Here is a 22,500-nt window from a genome sequence, read left to right as displayed (position 1 = left end):
AATTTTGATTGCCTCCTCTCCAACTACCTCAAAGAGTTCTATTGTAATCTTGGTGGCGCCTGGTGCTTTTCAATTTTCCAATTCTTTCAAGGCTTTGCATTTCTTGCATTCTATCACTATCGGTTGCTGTTACCTCCGTCGCAGAAGGTGAATTGAAGTTATGTTTTCACCACTGTCTGTCTATCTGTCTGCTACATGTGAAAATCGAAGATTTTTCAAGTATATTGGTCAGTCGATTTTGTTATCGTGTCTGTTTGTTACTTACGAAATCTAAAGATTTCGGAAGTATATTGATGACTTCCGTCCTCTGTTTGTGTGTTTGTTTGTGTGTGTGTGTGTTTGTGTGTTTGTGTGTGTGTGTGTTTGTGTGTAGGCACGATAACTCGAGAACGGAAGAAGCTACCAATGTCAAATTACACCACGTGATTCAGGAGGGTGATGGCTAGCGCTGATTAGATTTTGGTCAAAATCGGTCAAAGGTCAAGGTCACAGTGAGGTCAAACATTAGGTTTTTGATGGTTTGGTGCAGAATCATCGTAGAAACTTCTGGTTTGCGTCGCTACCTTCTCGAGAGATAGCTTTAATTAGACAAGGTCAGAGGTCAAGTTGACGATTTCGTAAGTACCAGTCTATGACTGCTTGTTTCTTTGTTTGTCAATCGCCTACAGGTCACAATTCCAAACCAATCGTCATGAAACTTTATCAAGTTGTAGAGCTAGTCTCAACTGAGAAGCCTATTGATTTTGAGACCAAAGGTCATTTTGAGGTCCCATTTCTAAAATCGTAATTTTTCATCCGATTGACTTCAAAGTTGAACAAGATTTGCATATTGCATCACTGAATTGGGAAACCAACTATTTGAGCTCAAAAGGTCAAATGTCAACTCAAGGTCAAACTTCTAAAATCGTCAATTTCAATCTGAAGAATAATCAGTTTTCACCCGATTGACCTGAGCCTTGGTTAAGATTGTCAATTTTAATCACAATGAAATGGAAAATTTGATGTATCCATGGCAACCTTTGGAGAGGGGGGTAGATTTTGCAAGTATCTTGCTCTGCACGATGTATTTATTACTTGCAAAATCGAAGATTTTTCAAGTATATTGGTCAGTCGATTTTGTTATTCTGTCTGCCTGTTTGTCTGTTTGTCTGTCTGCTTGTTGGATAGTCAATCTCGTCTACCTTTATTATCAGTATTTCCATCGATATGTTTGTCTGTCTGTCTGTTGGGTAGTCAATCTAGTCTACCCTTATTATCAGTATTTCCATTGATATGTTTGTCTGTCTGTCTGTCTGTCTGTCTGTCTGTCTGTATGCCTGTTCGGTCCAGTGCTCCATTAATACAACGGCGATTTCGATGAAACTTGGTTGGTAGGTTCATACCATGACCAAGTTGTGTGCAAATGAGAATCGTTGCTATGGACCCATCTGTTGCCTAGCAACGGACCTTTGAAATTTTCAAAAAAATCTCAAAAATTAATTTTTCCGAAAATCAAAAATCGGGCCACGAGCGACTGTGGGCAGTACATTCAGCCATATTGTCAAAAATTTCCAGCCGGATCCTATGAAAACTGTCGGAGAAGATAGACTTTGAATGAACCTTGGTCGAAAACAATAAAAAAACGAAGTTCGTTATATCTCAGAGACTATGAGTCAGATATACATGAAACTGGTATGGTAGGTTCATGGTATGTCCTAGTTATGTGTGAGAAAGAACCGTTGCTATGGACGCTTTTGTTGGCTAGTAACGGCTGAAAAACGACTAAATTCGACTTGATCGATTACCCATGTCCGCCTCCCGGCTTGTCTGTTTGCCTGTCTGTCTGTCTGTCGCTGACAAGACACAATTTTCAACCAATCTTCACGAAATTTCACCACGTGGTAGAGTTTGGCAAAAGGAAGAATCCTATTGTTTTTGCGGTCAAAAGGTCAACAAAGGCCAAAGGTCAACAACTTAGATGAGATTTCTAAAATCCTCAATTTTCATCCGATTGACTTGAAATTTGAAGAGGATTTATATTTCAGTTTAATGAATTCAACTAGCCAATTATTTTTGAGGTCAATATAGACCAAAAGGTAAACATAGGCCCATGATCAACAACGAAGGTGATTTTTCTAAAATCCTCAATTTTCATCCGATTGGCTTGAAATTTGAAGAGGATTTATATTTCAGGTCACTGAATTCAACGAGCCTATTATTTTTGAGGTCAACATGAACCAAAAGGTAAACATAGGCCAAAGGTCAACAACTAAGATGGTATTTTAAAAATCCTCAATTTTCATCTGATTGACTTGAAATTTGAAGAGGAGTTGCATATTTGGTTACTGAATTCAATCAACAATTATTTTTGAGGTCAAATTTGTTTTGTAGATTTTGCAAGTGTGGTGATCTGCATGATGTCTCTTTCTTCTTTGTTTGTTTGTGAACAGGATATCTCAAAAAGGTGTGGATAGATTCAGACAAAATTTGGTGGAGAGCTTGGGTATGTGACAAGAACAAATTGATTAGATTTTGATGAAAATCGGAATCCGTGAAATTTTTAAGTGATTCTTCACCATTGAGTGCTCGGTCTAAAACGATGTTATAGCACGATATCTCAAAATGTTATGGATGGATTTGTATTACAAGAACAAGCCAATTAAATTTGAGTTCAGTTACAAATCCAGATGTGGCCTATCAGTGAGATATAAAATGTAAATTAATCAGCCTGGTGGGAGGTATGTGCTCGACTTAGTACCCTCCTAGTTAATATTCACTATTTTCGAAGGTTGCAATCATATCTCGTTTGTATAGAGTTTCAGCACAGTCCTTCCATCTTTCTCTCATCTGTGTTTCTTCTGGCAGATCTTTTCCTGTTCTACTCTTAAGGATCCAATCTTCGACCTAAACTTTTCTGTGATCTCTCTGATCTTTTAAAAAAGATTTCTTGTTTTCCTGCCTGTGCTGTTGTCACTTTCTATCTCTATGCATACCTGTTTGAAATATTTATCTTTGTTTTTCCTAGCTTGTCGTTGGAAGTCGGCATTTAGCTGCTTAAAGTCTTCTCTTGATGCGTCTTTGGTTTTCATCTCTCCCCTTCTGTCGGCAATATTTATTGTATCGTCTGACAGCCATTTAGTCTTCTTTCTGCTTGCTTTTGGAATGGTGTTTTTGGCCTCTTCTTTTACAATGTCTTCAACATTTTGCCGCAATTCGTCTGGCATTCTGTCAACCGAGTCAATCAGCACATGGCCTCAACAGGGAAAAGCCAAAACTAAAAGATCCAGCATTTCACTTTTTTTCTACAGTGTCGAGGCTCGTGGAGGAGCGAGAGCAAAGAACGGATCAGGACGTAACAGAACAAAATCAACAGTAGACTTGCAGTGAAACTGAAAAACATTAAGGATAATGAGGCAAAAAGGAAAAGCCAAGCAAACATCACAAGAGATTGGGACTCTCAAAAGGTATCGTTGGAACCGTGTGGGGTATCACAGCAAAGGTGCTCGCAGCTGTTGGAGATGTTTGATGAAGTGGATTGTAAAAGTGCTTTCTATATTTGATGAAGTGGATTATGCTTGCCTGCTGCAAGTAGCTAAATAATTCAAGTGAATTAAGAATTAGTGATCAGAATGAGCTCTTAATTTAAACAATTTACAGCTGTAGTCATTTTAATGTCAATACAGTATGTCAAAAGTTACAAGATATAACTATTGTTTACATTCTTCTTGGTTGCTCGGCAACATGAAGAGGCGGAGTTCATGATTCAAAGTCAAAGATAACCGTTGAGGGGTGGATCTGGAACTTGGAAAATAAACAGTAATTGTCATAATTCGTGTAGCTGCTGCCACGTTGCACTCATTAACAACTGAGCCAATTGGGGTTATCGAGTGAAGTTAGCATATCTTCCCATGTTTGATGCGTTGATTGAATTTAGATTCGTACCGATTTCCAGAATAGGCTGCAAGAGAGATAAAGATTCCATGTCTGATTTGGGTTTACTTCCCAAACCGATGATAAATGCAGTAAAGTACAGCATAACAGTCATTTTGCACACATTTAACAGATGAGGAAGAACATATGCCTTACTGGGTAAACAAAACACTGCTGCAAAGCATAAATTCAGTTTCCAGAATCTAAAATTCTTGACATTTAAGAGATGGAGTTTCCTTTGAGATGAGTAGGCGAGTTATACCAGGCACCACGAAGTTCACGGACAAATTCCAAATTCGTGCCCTGACTTTTACTGAGAGAGGGATGGTAAACCGCCCAGCATGACCCTCGGCCAAGAAACTTCTTCGGCAGAACCAACGCTCTGTGGTACAGAGTATGGTACATCAGTCAGTCAGTTTACACTCAAACTGGTTTCTAGGCAACTCCAAAACTCTCCTCTTCCCTGCTGGAGCATCCGCGACGAGTCTGGGAGATCGGTGGTTCAAGTCCCAGCCGAGTCATACCAAAGACTTAAAAAAAGAGTACGTGCTGCTTCCTTACTTGATGTTGAGCGCTTAAAGGGATACATCACAAACAATTCCCAGAGGTTGGCATCCATGGGTAGGAGGAAATTCCTCCTTAGGAAATGCCTCATTGAGTGCGGTGAGAGAGGTCACGCCTTTGTTGTGGTGTCGTTGGGATTCAAAGTGTGCTGGAAAGTGACGGAACTCCCCCCAAGCTCAGTAGCTGTGTTTGTCTTGTTTAACAGTCCTGTGTTGTGTCTCGTGTATTCTTCTGTATGCCCGTGTGCGTGTGCTTCATTGGGATAATTGATTGACGTCATCTCATCTGTATTTCACACATTTTTCAACGTATGGCCTCACACCTGCATTTATCTTGCCGGGCAAAAACGATGTTTTTGCTTTTGGGTTAAATTCCAGTGACGTGGATCGTGAATGCAGGTAAATATGTACAGACTAAAACATGTTCTGAATGTTTTTTTTAAACCAGGGTGCTTGATATTGACGTCTGACATATATATATATATATATATATATATATATATATATATATATATATATATATATATATATATATATATATATATATATATATATAAAATATATATATATATATATATATATATATATATATAAATATATATATATATATATATATATATATATATATATAAAATATATATATATATATATATATATATATATATATAAAATATATATATATATATATATATATATATATATATAAATATATATATATATATATATATATATATATATATATATATATATATATATATATATATATATATATATATATATATATATATATATATATATATATACACACATGCAACACTCATTTGCCATTGTGCACCCTGAAAACGATAACTGACTCCTATCAGTCACTGTACATCGTCAGTAAATGATACAACATCAGGCACTTCTGTGTGTTACAACATCAGGATACAACATCAGGCACTTCTGTGTGTTACAACATCAGGATACAACATCAGGCACTTCGTCAGTGCCTCTCAGGCACTTCTCCAATCATACTGCCATAAAATCAGGAAACACCAGCTCTCTCGGGGAGCCATCGTGCCAAGCAAGATCATGTGACGTACCATTATCTCAGGTCACGTGACTTGTCATGATCAGAGCGAGTCTGCACAAGCCGACTTATTTGTGGATATTTACGTCGGTTTTGTGATGTTTTCATGAGATATTTGCTTTGAGTTGCATTAGTATGCGAAATTTCAAATTTCTCGCATGTGTTGAAAGCAATAAAGTTTTATATCACTCTTTCTAACCACTCACTCACTGAGTGAGCGAGTGAGTGAGAAGCAGTGGTTAGAAAGAGCTTTATACATTAGATAATACAGGGTGTCCCAAAAAGACCAGGACAACTTTGGTTGTTAATATATTTATGATACTCTTTGATTTATATGATATAGAAACTCATGAAGTTTTCTTTGTTTTCAGGTCTGGTGGTTGAATGTACAAGTAAATGGCGACTCCACAGGAGAAAGCTCAGTGCGTCAAATAATTCAACAAGACGAGATCCGACATGCAAGTTCAGCGAAATTTCCGTACAAGATATGGAAGGAATCCGCCTTCCTACTGGAATCATGAACAAGGTATGGAAGGAATCATGGAGTACTGAAGTATCGGAGAGTGGTACAAGAGGTTTAAGGAGACTGGAAGTTGTCAAAAAAAAAAAGTACCAGTCGACCAAGCACACAAGTACAGCAAACATTGAACGAGTGCATGAATCATTTCAACAAAGTCCCAGAAAATCTATTTGATGAGCATCCAGAGAACTGGGACGACCAACCACCATTGTACACAGGATTTTCCATAAAAGACCAAAGCTTTATGCCGATAAGGTGCAGATTCTGCAGGAACGCAAAACAAATGATGGACCCAAATTCAGGGCATTTGCCTTGGAAATGCTCAGTCGCATAGAGGATGATGATTACCTGAAAAATGTCATGTTCACAGATGAAGCTTGCTTTCATGTATCTGGGAAGGTCAACTAGCACAGTGTGAGGATCTGTGACTGAAAACCCCCACCTGGTCATTGAACACATATGCAACAGTCCAAAGGTCAATGTGTGGAGTGGCCTTCTCTCATGACTGCTTAGTGGATCCGTTTTTCTTTGTGGAGGATACAGTGACTGCAGCAACTTACATGAACATGTTGGAAGGATTCGTCTTCCCATAGATTTAAGACCTGAAACCTGACATCATTTTTCAACAGGACGGTGCCCCCCTCATTGGGCCTTCATCATTTGAGCCGTCCTGAATGAAAAATTTCCAGATTGGTGGATTGACTGAGACAGGTCAACAGCCTGGCCACCACAATCACCAGACATTTCCCCCCTTGATTTTTTTTCTGTGGGGGTTTGTCAAAGATGTTGTCTGCAATACCAAGATGGCAAACCTGCAGGATCTTCGTTCTCGGATCACAGCAACATGGCAAGAACTCGTGTACCACCTTGATGTCATGTGCGTGACAAACGGAGCGCACAATAAAGTGCATTGATTATGTGCACAAAACTTTATGAGTTTCTTTATCACATAAACCAAACGGTATTGTTGTATCATTTGTGGTTCTAATCATATTAACAACCAAAGTTGGCTAGGTCTTTTTGGGACACCCACACATATAGTGAATATATATATATATATATATATATATATATATATATATATATATATATATATATATATATATATATATATAGATATAGATATATATATATATATATATATATATATGTATATGTATATATATATATATATATATGTATATATATATATATATATGTATATATATATATATATATATATATATATATATATATATATATATATATATATATATATATATATATATATAGATATAGATATATATTGTTACAGATTCTCGCCCGCCGGCGTGCGAACAGCCGCGTTTAGCCGAATCGCGGCCGTATGCCCACCGGATGGACAATCCAGTCACGGCTTTCTGGATCAACGCCGAAAACCAGCCACGGGTGTGTTTTTAATCATACCACAACCTTGTCCGTACTCTACCCATGCGCTACAGGGTCAATCGCCGAATTGTCGATATACCTAATTAATCGCGCGGGTAGATTACCGAGAGATTGTACCTCAACGGGACCGCTTGGAAACGAGCCGCTTAAGCAGCTCGCTCCATTTGGGATAACCGAGCGGGGTATTATCGCGCAGTCCCGTTGGACCCGATCACTTTACCGGCTATTTAAAAAGCCCACCCATATTCCGTACGCAGCGATGGCAACTCAAATGGTGAAAAACATGCACGAGCAGGTACATTGAGACAGGCACATTTATTTATACACGCGACATAAGCAATGAAGCAATATGCAAACAGTATGCAATGGGGGTAGGGGACAGGAGGACCAAAGACCGACAGCCGTTCTCTATTATTATTATATACAGTCACTTAAGCAGGTTTACTTAAGGACACGGTGCCACAGGCACACACACAAAAGCCCAAAAGAAAATAAAGAAAGGAAGGAAAAATGTGACCGGGTGGTGGATCCTCGAGCTCGAGTTCTCCTCGATCTGACCCAGAGAGGTGACTCACACACGATCCTGAGTGACTCCGTCATGACCACCGACCCCCTCAAAGTGCCTTCGATCCAGAGAGCCCAGAGCGATCCAGCTAGCACGATCCAGCGAGCGAGCATCGAGCCTTAGCGTCCGCGCACACACACACACACACACACACACACACACACACACACACACACACACACACACACACACACACACACACACACACACACACACACACACACACACACACACACACACACACACACACACACACACACACGCCTCAGACCTTCTCTTCAGCGCTCGCGTTTCTGCCACCTCCAGAGACTCTCCTACAACGGCGCCAAGAGCGACCACGACCTCCAGACCTCCAGACCCACAGACCTTGACAGACAGACCTCTCGTTCTGCATGCCCTTTTATCTCGACGGCGCATCGCCCTCCATTCGCAGCGCGCGGGGGGGGGGGGGGGGGGGGAGGAAAATTCCAGGAGAGATCGGCCCGGCTCTTTTGTTTTAAGCGCTGCCTCCCCGCGTCTCTTCTGCACATGCTTTTCGTTGGGGGGGGGGAGGGGTGAGGCCATCGTCCGTTCTCTCGCGACGAATGTCAGGCTTCTCGCAACCCTGCTGAGGTGGCAACGTGGTGGTGGTTAAGGTGGTTGTGTGAAGGCGGTGGTGGAGAAGGTGTTGGTGGTGGAGGTGGTGGTTGTGAAGTGGTTGGTCCAAAATAACAATAGCAAAAGAAAAACGGCTAACTCAAAGATCACAGCCCCGATCACACAAATAATACCCATTAGACAACGGTGGGGAAATCTATCTATCCCCTCTCGTGTTCAGTTGTCTTACCCTTCCTCCCGCCCTTGGTTTACTGAAGCTTGTGGCGAAGCAGTTGTCCTGAAACAAGTTGCCTTTGCCTCATGGAAAGCAAACCAAACTGAGGGCAATCTCAGTTCTTTCCACAAAGCTCGGAACAAGTGTGTATCTACCCTTAGGAGAGCCAGAAAACAACATCTTTCTCATCTCAAGTCTGAACTCTCAAACCTCTCTCCCTCCTCAAAATCCTGGTGGCGTTTAATCAAATCTGTTTCTGGTGTATGTTCCCCCTCCATCCCCTCCCTTACCTCAAATGGCCGCACTGCTGATTCCACACGTGATAAAGCTGAATGTCTAAACTCGGTGTTGCAGCTAAATCTTGTGTCCTAAACCCATCTCTATCTCTACCCACTTTACCCAGTCGCACCCAACTGTCCCTGGACTCTGTATCCTTTTCTCCTGACAAGGTGGAGAGCTTGCTTTCAAACCTCGAGTCAGATTCTGCAACCGGTCCAGACGGCATCAGCCCACGTGTCCTCAAAGCCTGCTCTTCTGCTCTTGCTCACCCTCTCTCTGTTCTATTCACCCTCTCATTTGCCCAAGGTCATCTGCCATCTGCTTGGAAATCTGCTAACATCACTGCCCTGCATAAAAAGGTGCAAAAACAGATCCCTATAACTACAGACCAATCAGCCTTCTCCCAATCATCAGCAAGGTTATGGAATCCATCATCGCCTCAGATATGAAATCCTTCCTCTTCTCCAATGGCTTGATTTCCAATCATCAATTTGGTTTCATGGAGGTCCTCAATGCCAGACAGGAAATCCGAGCCGTATCCCTGGACATATCACGTGCTTTTGACACAGTCTGGCACCCTGCCCTACTCACCAAACTCTCTTCCCATGGTATTCAAGGCCATCTCCACTCATGGCTCGCAGACTTCCTCTCCTGTCGCAGTCAACGTGTGGCCCTAAATGGAGTTCTTTCATCCCCTCTTCCTGTGCAGGCTGGAGTTCCTCAAGGTAGCGTTCTGGGCCCTGTTCTTTTTCTGGTTTTCATCAATGATCTCTCGGACTCTCTGGAAAATCCTCTATTTCTCTTTGCCGACGACTCCACCCTCTGCCATACCATCTATCATCCCTCAGACCGGCAAGCAGCAGCTTCTTCGCTCACTGCAGATCTGGATAAAATCACAAACTGGTCCAACACGTGGAACATGTCTTTCAATCCAGACAAATCTCACACTCTCACTATGTCTCTTCGAAAGGACCGTTTACAAAACCCCCCCATCCACTTTCTCAACAATCCTCTGGAAGAAGTCTTTTCTTTCAAGCTTCTAGGTCTCACTATCTGCCATGACCTTTCCTGGGAAAGTCACATTTCCAACCTCGCCTCAAAAGCCAGTCGCCGACTGGGAATCCTCCGTCGTGCTAAGTCCTTCCTCGGCCCTCTTGAGCTCCTGACCACTTACAAAGCTTTTGTCCGTAGCCTGATGGAGTACTGCTCTCCCCTCTGGGCTGGTGCTCCTGCCTCCCACCTTTCCTGGCTTCACGCTGTCGAAACAAGGGCATTTAAGATCATCGGCATCTCCCGCAATGAAGCTGAGTCTTTGGGCCTCTCACTCAATCACCGCAGGTTGGTCGGTGGTCTTTCTGTCTTCTACCGACTCCTCTCCAGCCTTGCCCCCCCTGCTCTCTCTGCGATTTGTCCCCACCACATTTCCACAGGGCGCTCAAGGTCCGCCAACAACCCCCTTCTGGTAAAACTACCAAAATCACGAATCACTGCTCATCTTCACTCTTTCATTCCTCTTTTTTTCCCGCCTTTGGAATAAACTTTCCCGCCTTTCCCATTCTTCCCTCCAGGCTTTCAAAACAGCTGTTCACCACCACCTCTTATCTTCCCCCATCCAAATCCTCGATCTTTTCTACCCCCGATAATCCACCCAAGCCCACTTCCTTCATTTCTCCTGCTTTCCTTCCTGAAAGTCCCTGAAATGTCCATCTTCTCTTCGCCATGTTCCCCGTCCCATCCCCATCCCTCTCCCTTCCACAGTTCACCTAATGTGTCTGTTCCCCACTGTTTTGTCCCTTCCACTCCCGCCCCTCTTGTCTCATGCCTCCTTGCTGTGAGTTGTGTGTTAGCTCTCATACGAGCCTCGACCAAGGTATACAAAAAAAAAAAAAATCTGAACACAGACTTATCGGCATAACTGATCTAAGGTCCTATATGGTGCTCTGCGAATTTCCACAGCCGAAACAATATATATATATATATATATATATATATATATATATATATATATATATATATATATATATATATATATATATATATATATATATTTACATATATAAATATATATATATATATATATATATATATATATATATATATATATATATATATATATATATATATATATATATATATATATATATATATATATATATATATATATATATATATATATATATATAGTAAAGACCCACCCACATCTCTCACCTGTTAATGGAGGGAATCACAAATCAGCTCTCACCAAATCAACTAATCCCAGGTAGCTTGGATTATATAAAAAATTAACACCTCCCACATTCCCTTTTTGCATACCTTGTCATGGCTCGTATGAGAGCTAACACACAACGCACAGCAAGGGGGGCATGAGACAAGAGGGGCAGGAATGGGAAAGACAAAACATTGGGGAACAGAAACATTAGGAGATCTGTGGAAGGGAGAGGGATGGGGTGGGGACCATGGGGTATACAAGATGGACATTACAGGGACTTTCAGGACCTTACACTGCAGGGAACTTTCAGGAAAGAAAGCAGGGAATTTGAAGGAGGTGGATTTGGGGTGGATTAATGGGGGCAGAAAAGATCGAGGTTTTGGATGGGGGATGATAGGTAGTGGTGAACGGCTGTTTTGAAGGCCTGGAGGGAAGAATGGGATTGAACAGAGTGAGGGAGTTTATTCCAAAGGCGGGGAAAAAGAGGAATGAATGAGTGAAGGTGAGCAGTGATTCGTGATTTTGGTAGTTTTACCAGAAGGGGGTTGTTGGCGGACCTTGAGCGCCCTGTGGAAATATAGTGGGGACAAATCGCAGACAGAGCAGGGGTGGGGGGGGTGAGACTGCAGAGGAGACAGTAGAAGACAGAAAGACAACCGACCTGGCTGCGGTGAGGGAGTGAGAGGCCCAAAGACTCAGCCTCATTGCGGGAGATACCAACGTTTTGAAATGCCTTGGTTTCCACAGCGTGAAGCCGAGAAAGTTGGGAAGCAGGAACACCAGCCAAAAGGGGAGAGCAGTACTCCATGAGGCTGTGGACGAAAGCTTTGTATGTGGTCAGGAGCTCAGGTGGGCCGAGGAAGGACTTTGCACGATGGTGGAATCCCAGTCGGCGACTGGCTTTGGAGGCCAGGTTAGAAATGTGGCTTTCCCAGGAAAGATCATGGCAGATAGTGAGACCCAGAAGCTTGAATGAAAGGACTTCTTCCAGAGGATTGTTGAGAAAGTAGATGGGGGGGGGATGGGCAAACGGTCCTTCGGAGAGACATCGTGAGAGTGTGACATTTGTCAGACTTGAAAGACATGTTCCACGTGTTGGACCATTTTGTGATTTTACCCAGATCTGCAGAGAGAGAAGAAGCTGCTGCTTGCCGGTCTGAGGGATGACCGATGGTGTGACAGAGGGTGGAGCCATCAGCTAAGAGATAAAAAGGATTTTCCAGAGTTAGAGATATCATTGACGAAAACCAGAAAAAGAACAGGGCCCAGAACACTGCCTTGAGGAACTCCAGCCTGGACAGGAAGAGGGTATGAAAGAACTCCATTTATGGGCACACGGCTGCGACAGGAGAGGAAGTCTGTGAGCCATGAGTGAAGATGGCCTTGGTTATCATGGGAAGAGAGTTTGGTGAGCAGGGCAGGGTGCCAGACCATGTCAAAAGCACATGATATGTCTTTGGATATGGTTCTGATTTCATGTCCAGCATTGAGTACCTCCGTCCATTGTTGGGAGAGCAGAAGCAGCATATCCATCTTTGTAGAACGTCTTTGTAGCTGTGGAGGAACTCTGGGAAGGGTTTGATACAGCATAGTGCTCACCTTGTGTTGGTCTTCTTGGGTTGCTTTATACAGCAGCTTTGGCTCAAGGAGTGTGGGAGGTGTTAAATAAATTAATATATATATATATATATATATATATATATATATATATATATACATACATACTAGTGGGGTATGCTTACACATTGTGTATCAGTATCCGGACCGTGCTTCCATATTGTCTTGGGTCGCTCACCTGCATTTGGTTTTTCATTTATTTATTTTCATTTTTTTTCATTTGTTTATATTTTCATGTTCGGATGATTTCTGATGGTTCTTCGACTTTTCCGGATGTATCGGCTTTGATGTCCATCGTCATCCAACATTACCTTGCTTCCCCATTGTCTCGGGCCGCTCACCTGCATTTTCTTCGGTTTTTTTTCCATTTATTTATATTTTCATTTTCGGATGCTTTCCGCCGGTTCTGTGATTTTTCCTGGTGTATCGGCTTCGATGTCCATCAGCACACTAAATTACCTTGCTTCCTGATTGTCTCGTGTCACTCACCTGCATTTTTTCATTTTTTTCCCCCACTTATATAAAAATTTTCATTTTACGGATGTTATCCGACGGTTTTGTGATTTTTCCCGGTGTACCGGCTTCGATGTCCATCGGCACACAAAATTTCAGCTTTCTCCATCACTGAGAAGGTACCGATCATTAATATCAGTCAGTCAGTGGTTAGAAAGAGCTTTATATATTACTAGCTGAAGTACCCGGGAATACCCGGGAAATTTGCCCTATTTTGTGCCCACAAAGCGATACTCACGGTTCACAGCCACGCTCCCAACCCGTCAACAGGACTCCTGCACCCCTCCAAACGGGTTTCGAGCCCACATTCGCACCAACAGCAAAGCGACCTCCATTTTTGTCAATTTAACTAACCCACTAACTCGCATTACTCTGACCCCGGGGTCACTTGGGTGGGAATCACTCCTCCCCCCAATCACTCATCGCACCATGCATACCACATTCGCTCCATACACACAGGCCTGCTGGTCCTCACTCACTCACCTCATTTATCTTCCCTTTATCAATTGTCTTCCTAACCCCCTTTATGGCTTGCCTGGCTCTTTCATGAGCAGATCGATCAGCAGTTAGCTGTTGCCTTGCGCATGCAGTTCAAGAATTTAAATAACAGGAGGAGAATGTGTATGTTTAAAAAGTCAACGAATACGAACATTTTGTATTTCAAAAAACCCTAGCATTTTTAACCATGAAGCCTTTTGTTATGATTTATATGCCGGCGCACTATTCGAAAGCCATTTTTTTTCTAATGGAAATTTTATTTATAAATATATATATATATATTTTTTTAATATATACTTTTTTCATTTTTATGGAAAGCCACTTAGCGCATCCTGGAGCTGAATGTTAGTTCTATATATGTGTAACGTTTCATCAAGATCGGTTCACTGGTCTAGGAGCTTATTCGTCACAAAAAAACAGACAGACAGACAGACAGACACGGACAGAAGGACTGCCATTTCTATAGTAGACTAGGCGACCCGTAAACCTGTTGGGTTCTCGTTGTGACAGCGGTTGATGAAAAAAATCATTTCAAGAAAAAAAAGATAGTTCCAGCGAACTATGCCGCTGAGGTTGTTTGCTTTGATCAAATACTCCCGAAGAGTGCTTGACTGAATCGTGAATTGATTTTTGAATAATTTTTTCTTTGCCCAATTTGAACGAAACTTGATACTGCACACCACAGGAGAATGGTGAGTAAGGTGGCCCTAAAATGTTTGCGCTATCGTGTACCGTTTTGGCTGTATTTCGGGAACATACATACATTACATACATGATGAGAGTTTTAGTAATACAGGGTGTCCCTAAAAAATTACATCATTTCGTAGTCTAATAACATTGCTAATTCTCGCTCAAATGATCTCAAATTTTAACAAAATGTGTAAAAACTAACTAAGTTGGATGTTTAATTCTTATCTCAATGAGAATCTACCAGGAAGATGGATTGGGCGTGCCAGTGATAATGACAATGTGCTGTTGAAATGGTCACCACGTTCACCTGACTTGAGACCTTGTGATTTTTTTTTCTATGGGGCTATGTGAAAGGACTGGTCTATATCCCCCCTCTTCCTACAAGCCTCGAGGAACTTAAGCAGAGAATCACTGAGGCGCTGGAGAATGTTACGCAAGACATGCTACAGCATGTTTGGCAGGAGCTGGACCACCGACTTGACGTGTGTCGTGTCACAGGCAGTGCACATATTGAACATTTGTGAAGTTTTGAGAAAACGGTTATAAAATCTACATCCCTCTGAATCTCTTGTTCGAATTTTGATAAATAAATATTTTATTGTTCAACATGAAGCCTATTTACTTTCGTTTGCCTGGGACATGTAGTTACTTAGATATTCAAGTTTCAAATGATGTGATTTTTTTATGGACACCCTGTACATAGATATATGGAAGGATAGTATATACGGTTTATATATATATGCACTCATTTTACCCCTCAGCCCGAATTGGGCTGAAAAAGGGGTATTGTTGTCACAGGCGTTGTCCGGCGGGCGTCCGGGCGTCTGTCAACTTTTAGTTTCCGTCAATTTCGAGGAGAACGCCTTGTAAAATTAAATCCATTTTTGCAGGGTGTGTTGGGGTTGAGTAGCGGAAGGTTCGTTTCGAAAATGGGCGCGCTGCGATTTTCAAAGTGGCCTCCATGGCAGCAATCTTGAAATTGGTTTCCGTCGATTTCGAGGAGAACGCCTTGTCCGATTAAATCCATTTTTGCAGGGTGTGTTGGAGTTGAGTCGAGGAAGGTTCCTTTCGAAAATGGGCGCGCTGCGATTTTCAATGTGGCCTCCATGGCAGCCATCTTGAAATAGGTTTCCGTCGATTTTGAGAACGCCTTGTCCGATTAAATCCATTTTTGCAGGGTGTGTTGGGGTTGAGTAGAGGAAGGTTCCTTTTGAAAATGGGTGTGCTGCGATTTTCAATACGGCCACCATCTTGAAATTGGTTTGCGTCAAGGGGATGAGGGGTTACGCCCACTTTGCGGTTCTATTTTTTTTAAATTAAAATTCCATCAAGATGGGGCAACAAGGGCAAGGGAAGAAAAGAAATAATGAAACGGAAGAGTGAGGAAAAGGGGGCGTGGCATGTCAAAAGGGCGGGGCAAAGCTCAGCAACAGTGGGTGGGCGTTTGCTTTGTGAAAACTTCTCTGGGGGTCAGGTCAGCGCAGCATTTTCAAAAACAACCGGTAATTTCCCTTAATGACCCGTTCGGTGCGGTCACACTTTGCGAGAACAGACGTACACAGCACAACACAGAGCCATTACCCACGAGAGGAGAAATGCCGCGGATTTTGAGATGTTCCACCATGAAAAAAAAACATTTCCACAGACAAGGAGTAACAAATTTGGCAAAAATTTAAATGATGTTCCTTTGTCGGGAAGCTGATTAAATGCTTTGCCTTTTGTAAGTTTGTTCGTTTGTACGTCGTGGGGGGGAGTATGGTGGCCCAAGTTTCAAGGTTGTGTTTCCAGTCACGCAGACGGTTTCACAACAAGACAAACTGTTTCATCATCGCGGTCGGAGCCTGTCGCCCTGAGGCCGTGAGACCTCCCTCCCTGTTGTTCATCGTGCTCGTAATTTTGACGGTGCGACTGGGCCTGCGGTCCGCCCGTGGAAACTTCCACCGGTGCCGTGGGAAACGAGGACAAAACGCGCGGCGAAAACCTTGAGCCGAGCCGCCGGTTCGGAAGGGCGTTTATCATGTCCACCTTGTTTTGGGCGGTGTATTTCGATTATTTTGCCGAACGTCGTATAATATTAAAGGCTGTCGTCTAAATTCCCGCAAATTATTTTCGACTCCAGAATGTGTCGTTGCGCTTCAATTCGTCCGTGTATATTAGAAATATGCACCGCTGATCACACACAACCTTATGTCGAAAAAAATATATATACAAATATAAATCGTTGCGTGAAGGGGGAAAACAAAAAGTAGGCGGAACGCGCGAGGACACACCCCCCCACCACCACCACCACCACGTTTGATGACGTCACGCGCACGCGACGCGCAGCCTGCCGCGCCAGAACGCTTCACGTGAATCGCTGTGGCAGATTTCGACTGCAGGCTCGCACGAGGGAGCTCCGCTGTGCCTCGCCTCGCCTTGCCGTGCTTTGCCGTGCTGTGTCCCGATTTGCGGAGAAGGTGTGCATCCGCCCGGTGCCGTGTTACGAGGTGAAGGTGAGAGCCGGACGTTGCGGTTCTCTGGGATCCGTGCGAGCTCACACTATTCTCTCTCTCACACACACATACACCACACACACACACACTCTCTCATTGCTGTAACGTACGTGTACGTGCCCACCTGGGGTCCGGCACCATAATCGTGGCATCGTCGCGGCTCCCCCCGTTCCCGCTGCCTCCGAAGATCGACTGCTGTTTTAGTAAAAACTTTCGCGCCTGACGAGACGGCTGTGCTGCGGTAACCACCAACCAACAGCCCCAGTGCCGATTCCGAACGCTCGGCGCGTTGTCGGCTCTTCTTCTCTTGCGATAGCGGAGGAAGCGGCTCGCCTGAACTTTCGCCGCGTTTCTACTTCACACTCGAGCTGCTCGCCATTTTACAGGCTGCGACCGCAAGTCGCGATGAACTGAGGAGAGCACACCCGAGGGCCAGGGGGTCGACACAGGTGCGGCTCGAGTGACGAAAGCACATGATGAATGTTTAAAGCGGGAGATGGACGCCGGGCTCTGATGCTTCGTTATGAACTTCCCTCGAGTACTCGCGACTGTTTGCCGCTTGCACAATTCGGGCTGGAATCATGAGGTGTGTGTGTGTGTGTGTGTGTGTGTGTGTGTGTGTGTGTGTGTGTGTGTGTGTGTGTGTGTGTGTGTGTGTGTTTTGTATATTTTGATGACACACCTTGTTCGTACACCTACCTGACGTCTGATTGAAATACCCTGCGAGTGTTTTCCAAAGCAACCGCAGTATGTAGGTAATTATTTTCGGGAGCGATCGAGGCAGCGGTCTGTTGCCTATACGCCGCCCGGGCTCGATGCTTCTTTTTGATTGAAAAATAAATAAATAATTTTTGTCCCCCTCGGTTTGGGTCAATTTTTGAAGCAAATTTTTCTCTCCGATGAGTGTTTCGCGTTTCAGGGTGGAGCAGACGGACGGATTTTATTTATTCATTTTTGGTGGTACATCATGTTTTTCAAGGAGCGGTGGTGGTGGTCGAATGGCAGCTATCGTTTCTTGAAGCACGACTGTGTCGCTGATGCAATGCTCCTCTACCAGTACACACACTGGAACTGGTACTCATTTCGCCGACCTCGGAAGGATGACAGGCTGAGTCAACCCCTCTGGTGTATTAATTCAGCGGCCGACGGGGTGTGAACTCAAGACCCTCGGATCCCAAGCCGCCACGCTAACCACTGAGCCAACACCAGGCTGTACGAAGCGGTGATGAGCAGGATCGGGTATGGTCGTGAAGCGAGTGCCAAAGATGGATGGATTGTGGAATGAATGATGGATGAGTAGGCATCTTTGACTTTGAAAGAAAGACACAGAGAGATAGATGAGTGCGTCATTCTGTTCATCAGAGAAGAATTCCAGAAAAAGCAGCAGTATGTTAATACAAAAACTTACTCGTGAATAAGTTTTGTCCTCGACGAATTTCTCGTGGGTTGCCTGACAACTCGACATGAATGCACCTGCGGTCAGCAATGAAGTCTGGTGACATCAGCAGGATCTCTGTAAAGACCAACTTATGGAGTAATGTTTGCCTCTATCAGTGTGGATGGGACTGGTGACATCGATGTAGATGGTGAGATTTATTTTGGATGCAGGCTTCGTGCAGCACATTGGTTGTCTGACTGGTGTTGTTGCATCGTCTAATTTAACCACGCTTTGTGTCTGGGATGCTCTTGCAAACGCATCAATTATTGATGTTAATCGTGGATCTATCCTCAAGAGGTTCTTTCTCTTTCACGCCTCACCCAGCATTCTGCCACCGTCTATCTTTCGTCCAGCTTGGGAATATCGAGCTGTCCGGGACCCAGAAACGACTCGTCCTTGATTATAAGGATTTGAGCATTCTCACTTTTCCCAACACCATATGGCTAGAACCACAGTGGGAATATTGGATGATGGAATCGAGTGCTGCACGCTAAATCACAGTGATGACTTTTTAATTGTGTCCCTTCATATCTTTTTTTTCCCACCCCACCCCACCCCACAAGTCGTCATTACGGTCATGCTGTCATCGTTGTGCCGCCGGCGCCGGCGGATTAGACACGATGCGCTCGAGGTGGTGCGACTCACTCGGCATAGCACGTGCGGACTTCGGTACAGGCTTTAGCCAGGATGGGCAAGTGGGTCATAATAATCTGGGTTCTTCTAAAACCGACGACCGTGCCCCTGTTTGATCATGCTTTCCGAATCGCTTTACCCCTCAACAAAGCATTCCGACTTTGGAGAAGTGTGTCTGTTGTAGCTTTTCACATTGTACTTGTAATTAGTACTTTTGTTTGAACCATATATGATCTGATTGACGGAAATCAAATGTCTGTGACCATTGAGGATTGCATTTGCACAACACCCCTTAAAATGCAAATTTGCTTCCTAAGCAGCAGATTGTAATTTATTTCTTTTATTGCAGAATCTCGGCATCAATAACGCGTGTATGATAAATATATGATGGGGTACGATTATGTCTGCAAGTGTGCAGTTCATAATACTCACCTTATCAAACAGTACTTTCGTACTTGAAGGCATATTCCCATTGTCATTATTTACTTTCCCTTTTTTTATTTCTACTTTTGCTTCGTACATGCTCATTCATCGAAGTTTGAGCTTCTGATGTGATTGCAATTATTTTGCTTTGCAAACGTTTATTATTTTGCATGTTGACCCTGTGTTTGGCATTGACGTGCATGGAAGCGGAACTGACATCACATCAATTTGTTTGTATCACAATGCGTCGCAAATGTGCTTTTCAACGTAAAATAAAGGTCATGCATATGGAGTCGTCAAGTCATATAGCATTTTGACCTTTTTAACAACGCGGCAGGGCTAACAGCAAGGGATCACCGATGCGGTTCGGTGATAAGTTTTCACCTGGATATCTTTTCCAAAGGTTTCCCCGAGCGCTCACGAGTTTAGGCTCTGCCTTTACCACGCGTCGACTGACTGATTCTGTTCCCAGAGTGATAAACTTCACCTTTGAAAGCCTCTGGGGTCCAGGTGCAGCTCGGCTTCCACATTCATTTGTGCGTCTTGGTGATTTCACAAGTTTTCTTTTGTTCTGTTTGTTGGATATGGCTTGCGTGAAGTATCTTCCGGTGAGCGCATTGTCCCTAACGTTGCGTAATGATGTATTTTTCATGGCAACAGGCAAGACGAGTCGTGCATCGGCACAATGTGGTTTGCAGCTCCGCACAATTATGCTGTTGTAATATAAGGGGCCACCAACAGATGGTACATGCAAAAATGTAATTGAATCCACCCACCCCTTCCCCCTTCCAAAAAGGATGTCCTGTCTTTGTTTATAGCTTCTCTTTATATTTACTCCATGCTTTCCCTTCTTTCGACCATTGCCAGTATAAAGGTTCTCTCTTTCTCTCTTTCTCTCTTTCTTTCTCTCTTCTTTTGGTGTTAACACACTTGCATTCATGGTTTCCTTACCTTATTAATTGCTTTTTTCACAATTTCCTTGTTGGTTGGGTTTTGAGAGGGTGGGGAGGGGGGGGGAGGTTATACTTGATAAAGGTTATTAAGGTGCACAGACCAGTGTTTATATAAACTTGTGAAAATGAATGTGAACTTTACTTTGCCCCTTTTTTCTTGAGTTGAGGTGGTCCATTGTAATGTCCTGTAGCCATATCCCCTTTTCCTCTTTCCCTCCACATACATTTCCCCGAAGGCAATACACCCAGTCAGAATGAGGGAGTCCACTGATAATTAAAGGATACTTGATGTAATTGTAAACTGATAACGTTTTCTAGTTGTTTGCAAATGTTCTCCGTCATTTGAGGGAAACACGTCGTCGTCAAATCCAAGGTGATCGTGGACCTATCTTCAAGAGGGTTATTTCTCTTCTACACCTCACCCAGTGTTCTGCCACCATCTCTTTTTCATCCAGCTTGGGAATATTGAGCTATCCGCGACCCAGACGACGACTTAAAGCCCCTAATTATAAGAGGGTTCTTTGTTTACGTGGCAGAACTATGGCCAGCTCAATATGCTTGAACTATGGCTAATAAAGTTGTTATTTTGTATATGTACCAGTTCTGATTAAAGTATACAAAAAACAGATGCTTATTCAGACTAAAGCTCAAAAAAGAAAACCTGAAAAACCTCCAGTTTCCCGGTCCTGCTGTAGCTCACTTTAACTATGCCAGAAGACGGACTGATGTTGAACTAACAAGGGCTGCAGACGGCACCAACCACAACATTATAAGTAGCACATTGGAAACACTGATGCTTTTCATTGCCAGGTATTTTATTTAAATATGTACAAGTACATTTCTCTGGGAAGAGGGTTGACAAAATGAAGAGCAAAACAAATAATTTCCATATGAAGTTTGTTTCCATTTAGTTTTATTTTTCACTTTGAGTGAGATACTCACATCTTTGCTTTATATATTTCCTTATCTGAGAGAGGTGTGTGTGCGTGCGTGCGTGCGTGCGCGCGCGTTCGTTCATTGTGCTGAGGCATAAGCCAAGCTTTGCCCCTCTCCCCGCCGAGGGGGCACACGACGCTCACCCAGAGTGCCGTTATTTCTAGTTTTAACATTAATTTCATTAAAAATCGAAATTTAAATGTTTTTTTTTTATTATTTGGACGTTGATCTGCTGCATGTTACAATAATGTGGGATAACAAATTTCTGGGTAATTGGCTCAGGGGTATGGAATTGCATAACCAAACCAAAAAAAGAGCATGTGACACACACACACACACACATACACACATGCACATACACACGACTCAAATATCTTTTGTTCGAGTTCCTCCATCACCAAATTAGCCCCAACAGCAGATGAACCCATAGCTGTGATAAATATTTGTCGACAGTGTGCACCGTCATAGATGAAGTGAACAAACTGCTCAGTTATTGCTATTCAGACGCATCTCCAGTCGGCGAGCAACATCCTCAGGTGTTGGTTGACTGTTCTGACAAGCCATTTTCAAATGATTGAGTGTGACGCTCACCATGAGATCCACTGGGATATTGGGGAAAAGTGAAACCACATCGAAAAATACCATCCATCGTCTTATCTTGGATTCTCACCTCTCTTGTGCTTTCGACAAATTCACCACTATTCTTAACCATTTTATTGGTCTTTGCTACAAGTCTGCCAATGATGTGTGCTTGGAAGCCCGACAATCGGTAAGATGGAGCATTAATAAAGGACACAATTGGTCTCAGAGGGACATTCTCTTTGTGGATCTTGGTAATACCATGGAGTCTGGGTCCTGAACCGTTGCTCTATTGTTCATCAATATTCATCCATGGAGTTAACATGGTCAAAACAGATATCCGTCCAGACATCTATCACGTCCAATTGCTTTTTCTTTTGACGGACTCGGGAAATT

General features: G+C 43.1%; 1 protein-coding gene across 1 annotated transcript in view; it reads left to right on the top strand.

Moving 5' to 3' along the window:
• The first annotated feature begins 17,008 nt into the window (after positions 1 to 17,008).
• The window catches only part of LOC147015194 (heparan sulfate glucosamine 3-O-sulfotransferase 1-like), a 156,471-nt gene continuing 150,979 nt past the window's right edge, over positions 17,009 to 22,500 (top strand). Inside the window, exon 1 of the mRNA XM_085849745.1 lies at positions 17,009 to 17,142. The gene's annotated coding sequence lies outside the window, so the exon portion shown is untranslated. The remainder of the gene's footprint in view (positions 17,143 to 22,500) is intronic.

This window comes from Eptatretus burgeri, chromosome 12, assembly GCF_056783735.1.
Source record: "Eptatretus burgeri isolate ZD-2024b chromosome 12, Ebu_testis_v1, whole genome shotgun sequence".
NCBI classification, from domain to species: domain Eukaryota; kingdom Metazoa; phylum Chordata; class Myxini; order Myxiniformes; family Myxinidae; genus Eptatretus; species Eptatretus burgeri.
This window is presented reverse-complemented; position numbering and strand designations above follow the sequence as displayed.